Genomic DNA, 10,758 nt, shown 5'->3' on the forward strand with positions numbered 1-10,758 from the left:
GAACTTGAGGAAATCTCACAGTTCTGTAGTCACATGACAGACAAACATGATGTCCCAGATGGCTGAATCTTCCAGTCAATCACATGGCAAAACTGGCAGAGAGGCCAAAGCAGCTGGGAAAAACTCAGTTATTTCTGAAGCTAGAGCTAGCAGCCTGCCTCCCTGTGTGTGGCATTTTCAGAAGCACAAAGTAAAATGTTTTAACTCTGCTCCCATTGAAATCAATGAAGGTTTGCCCTTGACTGGAATGGGAGCAGAGAGTGGCCAATGCCAAGCACTCTTGAAAACCCCTGTGTGCATTTTAGTATGACTTTATTACTGTCTATGTTCATATATGACTAGTAGATCTGGATGGAAAAACAGCAAAAGAACCCTTTTCCATCGGAGGATGCGGTTCTATTAAAATGGAAACACTGAGAAATTGTGTCAGAAATAAAGAGTGGGGGGAGTTCAGAAAGTGTCAAAACGTGTTTTGACATTTTGGGGATGAAACATTTTGATTTTTCCTTTCAAAAAGACTCTTCAATGTTTGTCTTTGATATTAGATTACCTATTATATCATAAAATTTAAAAGAGTCAATCAAAACAAAAATCTTAGTTTAATTAATTTTTATTTCTGAATTTTCTTTTGGATAATTTCAAAAAAAATTTATGCCAATCTGGAACAAAACCAATTTCAAAATCCTCCACAAAATGGAGTATCCTTTTCAGCACAGCTCTAACACATGTATTGTTTGTATGCCGGGGGTAGGATAGACATCCACAGGCATGGAGAATTGTTGAAGGCAGTCAATAAGGCATAATTAATGAGGAGCAGTTAGATTAAATTCAGTAAAAGAATCCAGGTGATTGTCAGGAAACATCTTCTATGCTGTGGAATGGTGTCCTAAAGGCAGCGGTGGGTGAAGCCTGCATGAGTCATATCGGGCTAAATCCTGTCACCTTACCGACATGAGTAGTGTTCTTGATGTTAGTGAAGATACTGGCATGAATAAGAGGAGCAGAATTTGACCTTATCTACCGCATGCAAAACGTATTTTCATATTTAAAGTGTAGAACTAGACTGGACAAAGCACTAGACAATATGCTGTAACTGTTAAGGGGCTGGACAAGTGGAATTCTCCTTTCATGCCTATGACTCTATAGACATTTAATAATGCCTTACTAAATATGAACTGGAGTACTTGTGGCACCGTAGAGACTAACAAATTTCTTTGAGCATAAGCTTTCGTGGGCATCCCTTCATCGGATGCATGCAGTGGAAAATACAGTAGGAATATATATATTATGTATAAAATGGTGCCACAAGTACTCTTGTTCTTTTTGTCGATACACACTAACAAACAACTAACAAATTTCTTTGAGCATAAGCTTTCGTGGGCATCCCTTCATCGGATGCATGCAGTGGAAAATACAGTAGGAATATATATATTATATATAAAATGGTGCCACAAGTACTCTTGTTCTTTTTGTCGATACAGACTAACATGGCTGCTGCTCTGAAACCTGTCATTACTAAATATGAGTCTTCCTTTGCACTAAGGCCCCTTACACTGTTCTTGCATGGCAAAAGGATTTGAAGTGGGTGTAAATTGCATTCTTCTGAATGCAAAACTCCCATTTTACTCAGTGGTAAAGCTGTTCAGAAAACCTTTTTGTGAAAAATGTTGCTAACTATCTTTGGTGCGGGGGGGGGTTGGACAATTTGAAATGATCAAACTTCTGATTAGCTTTACTCAGTGGGAGTTCTGCACATGGCACAGCAGCAGAATCAGGCCCAATAGTGTAAATTGTTGCCACTGTGGTACCATACTAACTAGGTTAAACAAATACCTTTCAAATATGATATTAAAACCTGACTTCACTGAAGTCAGTGGGAGTTTTTGGTATTTATTTCAACAGGGCCAAGGTCCCCCCTGGTGCAAACACTGTAGATAGTTAGTGACATGGATAGTATATTACCTGACATTGCTGCAACCATCAGGGCACTGTGAGGAACCCAATAAATACCCAATTTAATCAGTCTCTACTAATTAATACTCTAACTCACAGCTCTGAAACAGACTTATGTTCCTTTCCTTTCTACTCAGCATTTCTAAGCAGCTGCTACGGGGAGCTCTCCTCTCAATGCAGAGCTTGCTAACACAGTAGCCTCTGGCCTCGGCATGAACTCAAGAGATCCATCTTATGTTCCAGTATTTGTCCAATGTAGACACCAAGCCTCTAGCCATACGGGCAGAGAAAATACTTCTGTGGAAATAAACCTCTGATGCACCATGGATTACTTAGACAAGTTAGATGTCTTCAAGTCACCAGGGCCTAATGAAATGGATCCTAGAATACTCAAGGAGCTGACTGAGGAGATATGAGCCATTAGCGATTACTTTTGAAAAAGCCATGGAAGACAGGAGAGATTCCAGAAGACTGGAAAGGGGCAAATATAGTGCCCATCTATAAAAAGGAAAATAAGGACAACCCAGGGAATTACAGATGAGTCAGCTTAACTTCTGTACCCAGAAAGATAATGGAGCAAATAAAGCAATCAATTTGCAAACATCTAGAAGAATCATAGAAGATTAGGGTTGGAAGAGACCTCAGGAGGTCATCGAGTCCAACCCCCTGCTCAAAGCAGGGCCAACCCCAACTAAATCATCTGAGCCAGAGCTTTGTCAAGACAGGCCTTAAAAACCTCTAAGGATGGAGATTTCACCACTTCCCTAGGTAACCCATTCCAGTGCTTCACCACCCTCCTAGTGAAATAGTTTTTCCTAATATCCAACCTAGACCTCCTGCACTGCAACTTGAGACCATTCCTCCTTGTTCTGTCATCTGCTACCACTAACAGCCTAGTTCCATTCTCTTTGGAACCCCCCTCCAGATAGCTGAAGGCTGCTATCAAATCCTCCCCTCACTCTTCTCTGCTGCACACTAAAGAAGCCCAGTTTCCCCAGCCTCTCCTCATAAGTCATGTGCCCCAGCCCCCTAACCATTTTCATTGCTGGACTCTCTCCAATTTGTCCACATCTCTTCTGTAGTGGGAGGCCCAAAATTGGACGCAATACTTCAGATATGGCTTCACCAGTGCCGAATAGAGGGGAATAATCACTTCCCTCGATCTACTGGCAATGCTCCTACTAATGCAGCCCAATATGCTGTTGGCCTTCTTGGCAGCAAGGGCACACCATTGACTCTCATTCAGCTTCTGATAGTATGGTAATAAGGTGATAAGTAACAGTCAGCATGGATCATGTCAAACCAACATGATAGCTTTCTTTAACAGGGTAACAGCCTTATTGATAGGGGGAAGCTGTGGACATGGTATATCTTGACTTTAGTAAACCTTCTGATACTGTCTTGCGTGACCTTCTCATAAACAAGCTAGTGAAATGCAACCAAGATGGAGCTACTGTAAGGTGGGTGCATAACTGGTTGGAAAACCGTTCCCAGAGAGTAGTTATCAGTGGTTCACGGTCATGCTGGAAGGGCATATTGAGTGGGGTCCTGCAGGGATCAGTTCTGGGTCTGGTTCTGTTCAATATCTTCATCAGTAATTTAGATAATGGCATAGTGAGTACACTTATAAAGTTTGTGGATGATGCCAAGCTGGGAGGGGTTGCAAGTGCTTTGGAGGATAGGATTAAAATTCAAAATGATCTGGACAAACTGGAGAAATGGTCTGAAATAGGATGAAATTCAATATGGACAAATGCAAAGTACTCCATTTAGGAAGGAACAATCAGTTGCACACATACAAAATGGGAATGACTGCCTTGGAAGGATTACTGTGGAAAGGGATCTGGCTGTCCTAGTGGGCCACAAGCTAAATATGAGTCAGTGTAACACTGTTGCTTTAAAAAAAAAAGCTACACAACCATGCAAACATCATGCTGGGATGTATTAGCAGGAGTGTTGTAAGCGAGACATGAGACGTAATTCTGCTATACTCTGTGCTGATTAGGCCTCAACTGGAGTATTGTGTACAGTTCTGGGTGCCACATTTCAGGAAAGATGGACAAATTGGAGGATGTCCAGGGAAGAGCAACAAAAATGATTAAAGATCTAGAAAACATGACCTCTGAGAGAAGATTGAAAATATTTGGTTTGTTTAGTCTGGAAAAGAGAAGACTGAGAGGGGACAGGATAACCGTTTTCAAGTACATAAAAGGTTGTTACAAGGAGGAGGGAGAAAAATTGTTCTTAACCTCTAAGGACCGGACAAGAAAAAATGGGCTTAAATTGCAGCAAGGGAGGTTTAGGTTGGACATGAAGAAAAACTTCCTAACTGTCAGAATGGTTAAGTACTGGAATAAACTGCAGAGGGAGGTTGTGGAATCTCCATCATTGGAGATTTAAGAACAGGTGTGATAAATGAAAGGGGGGACAGCTCCCTTTTGTGGACAGCCAGCCAGCCGAATACGGAATCCCTCTTGGTGGTTGCTCTCTACTTGCTTTACCTGTAAAGGGTTAACAAGCTGACAGGTAAAAGGAAAGGAGTGGGCACCTGACCAAAAGAGCCAATGGGAGGGCTTTTAAAGTTTTTTAAATTTTAAATTTTTTAAAATTGGGAAAAAACTTTCCTTTGTCTGTGTGTTGTGGTTCTCTGGGAAAGAGGGGAACAGAGAGCGGTTTTGCTGTGAGAAGCTGAAAGCCAGGTATGAAAAACCTTCAGATCATACCTAAAGATTGCTTATCTGAAACCCCAGATATGTGAGTAAATTAGGGAATGTCTAGGAAGACGCGATTAGGTTTATTTCTGTTTATTTCTCATTGGCTTGTGGATTCCTCTGTGCTAACCCAAAATGTTTTTGTTTTGCTTGTAACCTTTAAGCTGGACCTCAAGAAGGTTATTCTTGATGTTTAAATTTTGTAAGTGGGTTCTTTAAATCTAACAAAAGCCTAAGTTCCAGATGTATTTTCTTTTTAATAAAATTTACCTTTAAGAACAGGATTGGATTTTTGGTGTCCTAAGAAGTTTGTGCATAATTGTTTAATTTGCTGGGGGCAACAGCTAATTTTCTTTGTTTTTTCCCCCTTCCGCTCTTCCCTGGAAGAGGGGTGAAAGGGCTTGAGGGTACCCCATAGAGAGGAATTCTCAAGTGCGCCTTTCTGGTTTCAAAGGGGTTTTTTGCACTTTGGTGGTGGCAGCATTTACCCATCCAAGGTCAGAGAGAAGTTGTAACCTAGGAAGTTTAATATAAGCCTGGAGTGGCCAGTATTAATTTTTAAAATCCTTGTGGGTCCCCCACCTTCTGCACTTGAAGTGCCAGAGTGGGGAATCAGCCTTGACAGCAGGTTAGACAAACCTGTCAGGGATGGCCAAAATACTTATTCCTGCCATGAGTGCAGGAGACAGGATTGGAAGGGACTTTGAGAGGTCAACTATTCCAATGATTTTATATATACACAGTATATAATGCTAAACATGCTGGCACCTTTTCCACCAGAAGATGAACAGGTCATACACTTCTGCAACACATCTATCCTGCGCTCCTTGACAATACCAAAACTGGCTGTTGCTCTAAGTTTGTGCTGAAAGCAAAGAATATTTCACTCCTTGTTACTGATGAATAATTCATGAGCTGCCTCCAGATACAACTACTGTAAAGTCACACACACACACACGTGTATTTGGGGCACTAGGATTAGAACCTTAGTCCTTCAACGCCACAATAGCATGCTACTGTCACCTCCATTAAAGGTGAGCACCTTCCTCAGCTATTCATAGTAGATTCCTTAGTCTCTCTGTAGGCTAGGCACCAGAGCGCACTCATTCGCACAGAGCCAGTGTATTACAAGTGCATGTGTTGCCAAGACAGACAAATACAAGCAAATGTTGTTGTAACTTGCATTCATTTAGCCTCTTTCCACTCAGGATGTTATAGCATTTTAAGGACGTTGATGAAGTCTCTCGACAGCTGTGGCAGCTCTAGGTCAACATTTTAGCTGGGGAACAGGTATCTCTGCACATGCCTGTTGGACGTGTCACCTGTTGGCCAGCAGGCTGTTCAAGTGAAGACAGTGAACAGCCTTGAAAACTCCTCCAGAAAAGCATGAGTGATTGTTCATTACAGATACTTTGAAAAATGCCCTCAGTTGCTGGGCTGTTCAGTGAAATGCTGCTGCTTTGAAAGCCTCTTCTAGGATGCACTCTACCTTCTGGGGCACCAAACCAATGGCTTCACTTGCATCTTTCATTCAGAAGAGCTATTCTGTTAAGCTAACAGCAGTGTATTGTATTCTGCCTTTATTTTTATATTTTACAATGTCCCGTTGGTTCTGTTACCACCACAAACAAGGAAAGTGACTTGCCCAAATGAATACATCAGCGGGTGAGCTCGGCTTAGAACCTATGATTCTAAATTCCCAGTCACCTGCCACTGATCTTCCTACTTCCCAGTTGTCAGTGCAAGTATCACACCTTTTTATTTCTTTCACCTTGAAGAATTAGCAGAAGAGCTTTCCAATTTAAGTAGTTATGGCAGCTGGATAGAATTGTTTTCATTAATGATTATGCAAAAGAGGAGAGCAGTCCAAAGGAACAGAGCAGGGTATTTTATGACTGCTGGGAAAAAGATTTTTAAACAAGCCCAGGAAGGTGGTTTGAGGAGTGCCCTAACAACAATTAGTCACTGAAGGTGCTGTCAAGTATCAACCAGAAGATACCTTCTTTCAAATTTGTCCTCAGCTCCAACTTGTGGAGATTCAGTTTGTCTTTTTATTAAAATCTGAGATCTTTGTCCAACAACCCTTTGGAACGATCACCAGAGATTAACCATCCCCTGCAAGACAAGCAAGGATCAAATGTTATGCACCTTTTATGGTCAATAACTATTGTTTTGTCTTTAAAAATTGGTTGATATAAAAACCCAGCCCAAAACACAGTTGCCTACAAGTAAGGAAGAGGTTTAGGGAAGAAACCCCCGGAGAGTAGAACAAGCCTGGTATCCCTGGATGGACCATTCCAAAGGACACAGAAGGTACCACAGCAAAGCTATTGCCAATCAAGGAAAGAGGAGGAATAATTTGTAATAGACTAATTGTAAACAATAGAATAAAAGCCAAGCCCCAAGCACATCAATAATACATTCTAGAGGCAAATGACTGACCACATGCTGCCCTCCAATGGGTAAACCCGCAGCAAGCGTAGTCAAGGCTGACATTGACTCTGGTCCAGGCACACTCAGTTAGACATACTCAGCCTTAGGCAAGTCATAAGGGAGTCTCACTCCCCTTTAATTCCTCTAAACAGCCACTCCGCCTGAGAGAAAAATCAAGCCCTAGATATTATGGTGATGGGCTGTTTAGGAAAACAAAAAACCCCCAAAGATTGACATAGTCTGCTTTACTTACGTATAGTTATCCTATTTATTAGTATTAGATATAAACTTGCAGGGGGCTAGACTATGCAATCAGAAGCTGCTGTGTAATTGCTGCATGAGTATTTACACCGATTTGCTAAATTGTCTTGGTTTCTAATATTTAACTCTGTCACATACTGTGCAGCTTAAAATTTCCCTTGCTAATTGGGATGCAAATTGCAGGGCCTGTCACGTGGTTTTTGCACAGCTGCCAGATAGCTTGGAGCAGAGGATTTTTTAAGAATGTCACTATCAGAGCATGCAAAGTAGCTACACAAATCCTGCAGACATGTTTAACTTCCTGTGCAGTGAGGTGCTGCTTTTTTTAAATTTAAGCTGACTCAGCTTTCTCAGTCCAGTTTGGCTCGTGATGATGCACAAGCCTTGTGTGGGGTATGGTAGGGACCCTGTGCATGATTGTCTGCAAGTTTTCAGGAGCTTCCCCCAGAAAGCCCAATCATGAGCTCCTTCATCAGGAAAAACTCCCATCAACTTGAACTCCTGTTACTCCCATTAACACTGCATTTGAGTTACTGGGAGGTGTGTGCAAATGAGGCGTGTATGATCAGGTTCTTGGCAAGCAGCTTCATGCATCTCAGGGTGGCACAACTACATTCCAAGAATTGTTCCTTGTAACATTCTCATCTCATTCAGGTGCCAAGAAATGAGATAGGCCTTTACAACCTTGTTTACCATAATCACCTTGCTAACCATGGGTCAGGTCATAACTGGCCCATGCGCCAGTGCACAAGATGGGAAGGATACAAGAACTCACCCCTCACATAGGCACCATACAAAGATGAATCCTAACCAGTCATTGCAATCTGCTTGAAGAACCCAAAGAGGAGAGGGAGTAGGTGAAGTTATAGCCCCTCACCCGCCCCCATGCCCTGCACTGGGCAGTAGGGGCAATCAGCCACAGCGGAGAGCATATGCTGAATGGCTACAGTTTGTAGAAGCCCCAGGATACATAGTGTCTCCCTGTATCTCAATGCCACTCTGTGCTCCTGTGCTGACTCAGTGCAGAGCTTTAGGTCAAAGCCACAGCAGAATCTACAAAGTACCAAACAGTGACATCAGTTTGGATTTTTTTTTTTGGGGGGGGGGCAAATTACAGACCCCAGACACACATAGGCAGGGACCCCATTCTGGTACCCACTCCCATATAGGGACCCTGCATCTCTCTTGGCAAGGGAGTCTCTCCTTTCTCTTCCCCACAGAGTGCGTGAGCCGGTGCCACCAGGAGTTGAGTTCTCAGTGCACTCACATGTGCTGTGCTGCAGGGGAACAGATTCCCCATGTGCCAAGTCACAGCACCATCTGGCCCAGCCACCCTTCTGTCTGGATGGAGGGGCAGTGAGACCAAGTTTCAGGGAGTGGAATTGCAACCTGGTACACAGGGTCGTAATGACACTCACTTAAATTTGGCCCAGTCAGGCCTCCAGCTAGACCGAGGGGAGGCTGGGTCAAATTTCAGTGGTGTTGCGACCATGCAGCCAGAGCAATGCTCCAGACAGCTAGTACTGATTTAATATGGGACAGCTGCTTAAAAAGTGGTCATGTCATGATGCCCTTGGCTCCGTGGCTGTGATGGGGTCCCCAGGTTGCAACCTGGACTGTTGAACTGCCGAGTACTCCACAAACCACCAGCCTGGAGTATCCCTCACACTGTGATGCTAATGTCAAGCCGCAAGCCTTTGACAGGCACTGCACTTACACAGATATCCTGCTGAGTTAGAGGAATGGCCTCCTAGCTGCTCATGAAACAACAAGAGAGACTCCAGCCAATTCCCCCACATCTTCCCAGTCTTGCACCCTAGAACTCTACCCTCTTGCACTGGTCAGAAGCCTGGCCAGTGAAAGTTCATTACCTAGTTCACCACTCCTTCATGGGAAAGTGGACATGCACCAGCCTTTGTAACCTGAGCTGAGATTTCCCCAAGCACTTTAGACAAAAACTCACTGGTAAGGATAAAACATTAAAATAAATGTTATTAATTACAGAAAGATAGATTAAGTGAGTATAAGTGGTAGGCAAAGGTCAGGGATAGTTACCTTAGGAAAGTAAAACTGCGTTTTAAATCCTAAAGTTTTAGTCTAAGCAAGAGATGAATCAAACAGCTTTCCTCACTTTGACAGATGGTACAAAAAGGTTACAGATCCTCAGTACACAGGCTGGGATTATCTTCCAGCCTGGGACCAAACTTCCCCAGATCAAAGTCTGGGTCTTCCAGGTGTTGAGATGGGAGGAGGGGTGGGGGAAAGAGATGCCAAGTGATAATGTCACTTCCCCTCTTATGCTTTCTTCGAGGTCGCTGGAAAGGTTGTTGCTGTGATGTGGGGATCAGGCAGTCCCCATTGGTCAAGCAGTCTCCATAGCATACCTGCCTTCTCTAAGGAGTCCCTAGGATACTGGATTCTTTTCTTGATGGGTGTTGATGAGCCATAAACGCTGTTCCGCTATGGATGGCTACTCCTTTATTGTAATTGAAAGGCTGGTTGTGGGTGTTCCCAACCTCACAACGTATTTCAGTAACCCATAGGGCAATACTTCATAACGTCACATACAATAACAGCACATGCAATCCAACAGGATATTATGTTTAACAGATCAAGACTTTTAAAGTGATACCTCACAAGGAATACTTTGTACAAAATATACCCTAATTATAAGACAATGGTGAATATGGGGGTTCCAGGGTGCTATTTTAGGGTATGGAGTGTCCTATGGAACTTTAAGCAAGTGCAAAGACCTTGGTGCCACTGGTACCCAATGCTGAATCCTTGCATCCGTCTTTACTTCTGTATTCTCTTTATGCTCCGTTCATGAAGGGGATTGGACTAGGTGACCTCTTGAGGTCCTTTCCAGTTCTTCTAACATAGAATCATAGGTCTGACCTTCAGTGTGGTTTTCCCTAGCAGCAGCTATGCATTATGGATCAAGAGCTGAAGCTTGTGCATAATGCCACAACCAATGCTTTGACTCTGTGGAAAAGTGCCACAGGAAATGTAATGACCACAGATTTTTATCAACATGGCCCAGTGGAACAGGCAGCCCATGCCAGCTGAAATGCAGCCTGTCCCACAAAAATCCAGTACTCTTGCAAAGTCAGAGGCCAGGGAGATAGTCACTTGCTGCTGGCATATATCAATAGCCAATTCTGACACCCCTGTTCTGGCTCAGCAGTGTTAACCTGTGAGTCAGGGTGGGACAGAGCATTGGAGCTGCCCATTCCCCACCCACCTGCTCTATGTGAAGATCAATCAGATGCTTAGATTGTGCCCCAAAGAGCTAACAGACTGTCTTTGTGCTGTTTCTACAGCTCCTGTCGCAATGGGGTCCTGGTCCATGACTGGAGCTCTTAGGTGCTATAGTAATAATCCTAATAATGTGAGGCAT

General features: G+C 43.2%; 1 long non-coding RNA gene across 1 annotated transcript in view; it reads left to right on the top strand.

Annotated features, from left to right (window-relative positions):
- Window positions 1-2,125, top strand: part of LOC141983771 (uncharacterized) — a 28,710-nt gene extending 26,585 nt beyond the window's left edge. Inside the window, exon 3 of the long non-coding RNA XR_012638504.1 lies at window positions 2,091-2,125. This is a non-coding gene — a long non-coding RNA (uncharacterized LOC141983771). The remainder of the gene's footprint in view (window positions 1-2,090) is intronic.
- Window positions 2,126-10,758: the final 8,633 nt, after the last annotated feature.

Source organism: Natator depressus, chromosome 3 (assembly GCF_965152275.1).
Source record: "Natator depressus isolate rNatDep1 chromosome 3, rNatDep2.hap1, whole genome shotgun sequence".
Taxonomy (NCBI): Eukaryota; Metazoa; Chordata; order Testudines; family Cheloniidae; genus Natator; species Natator depressus.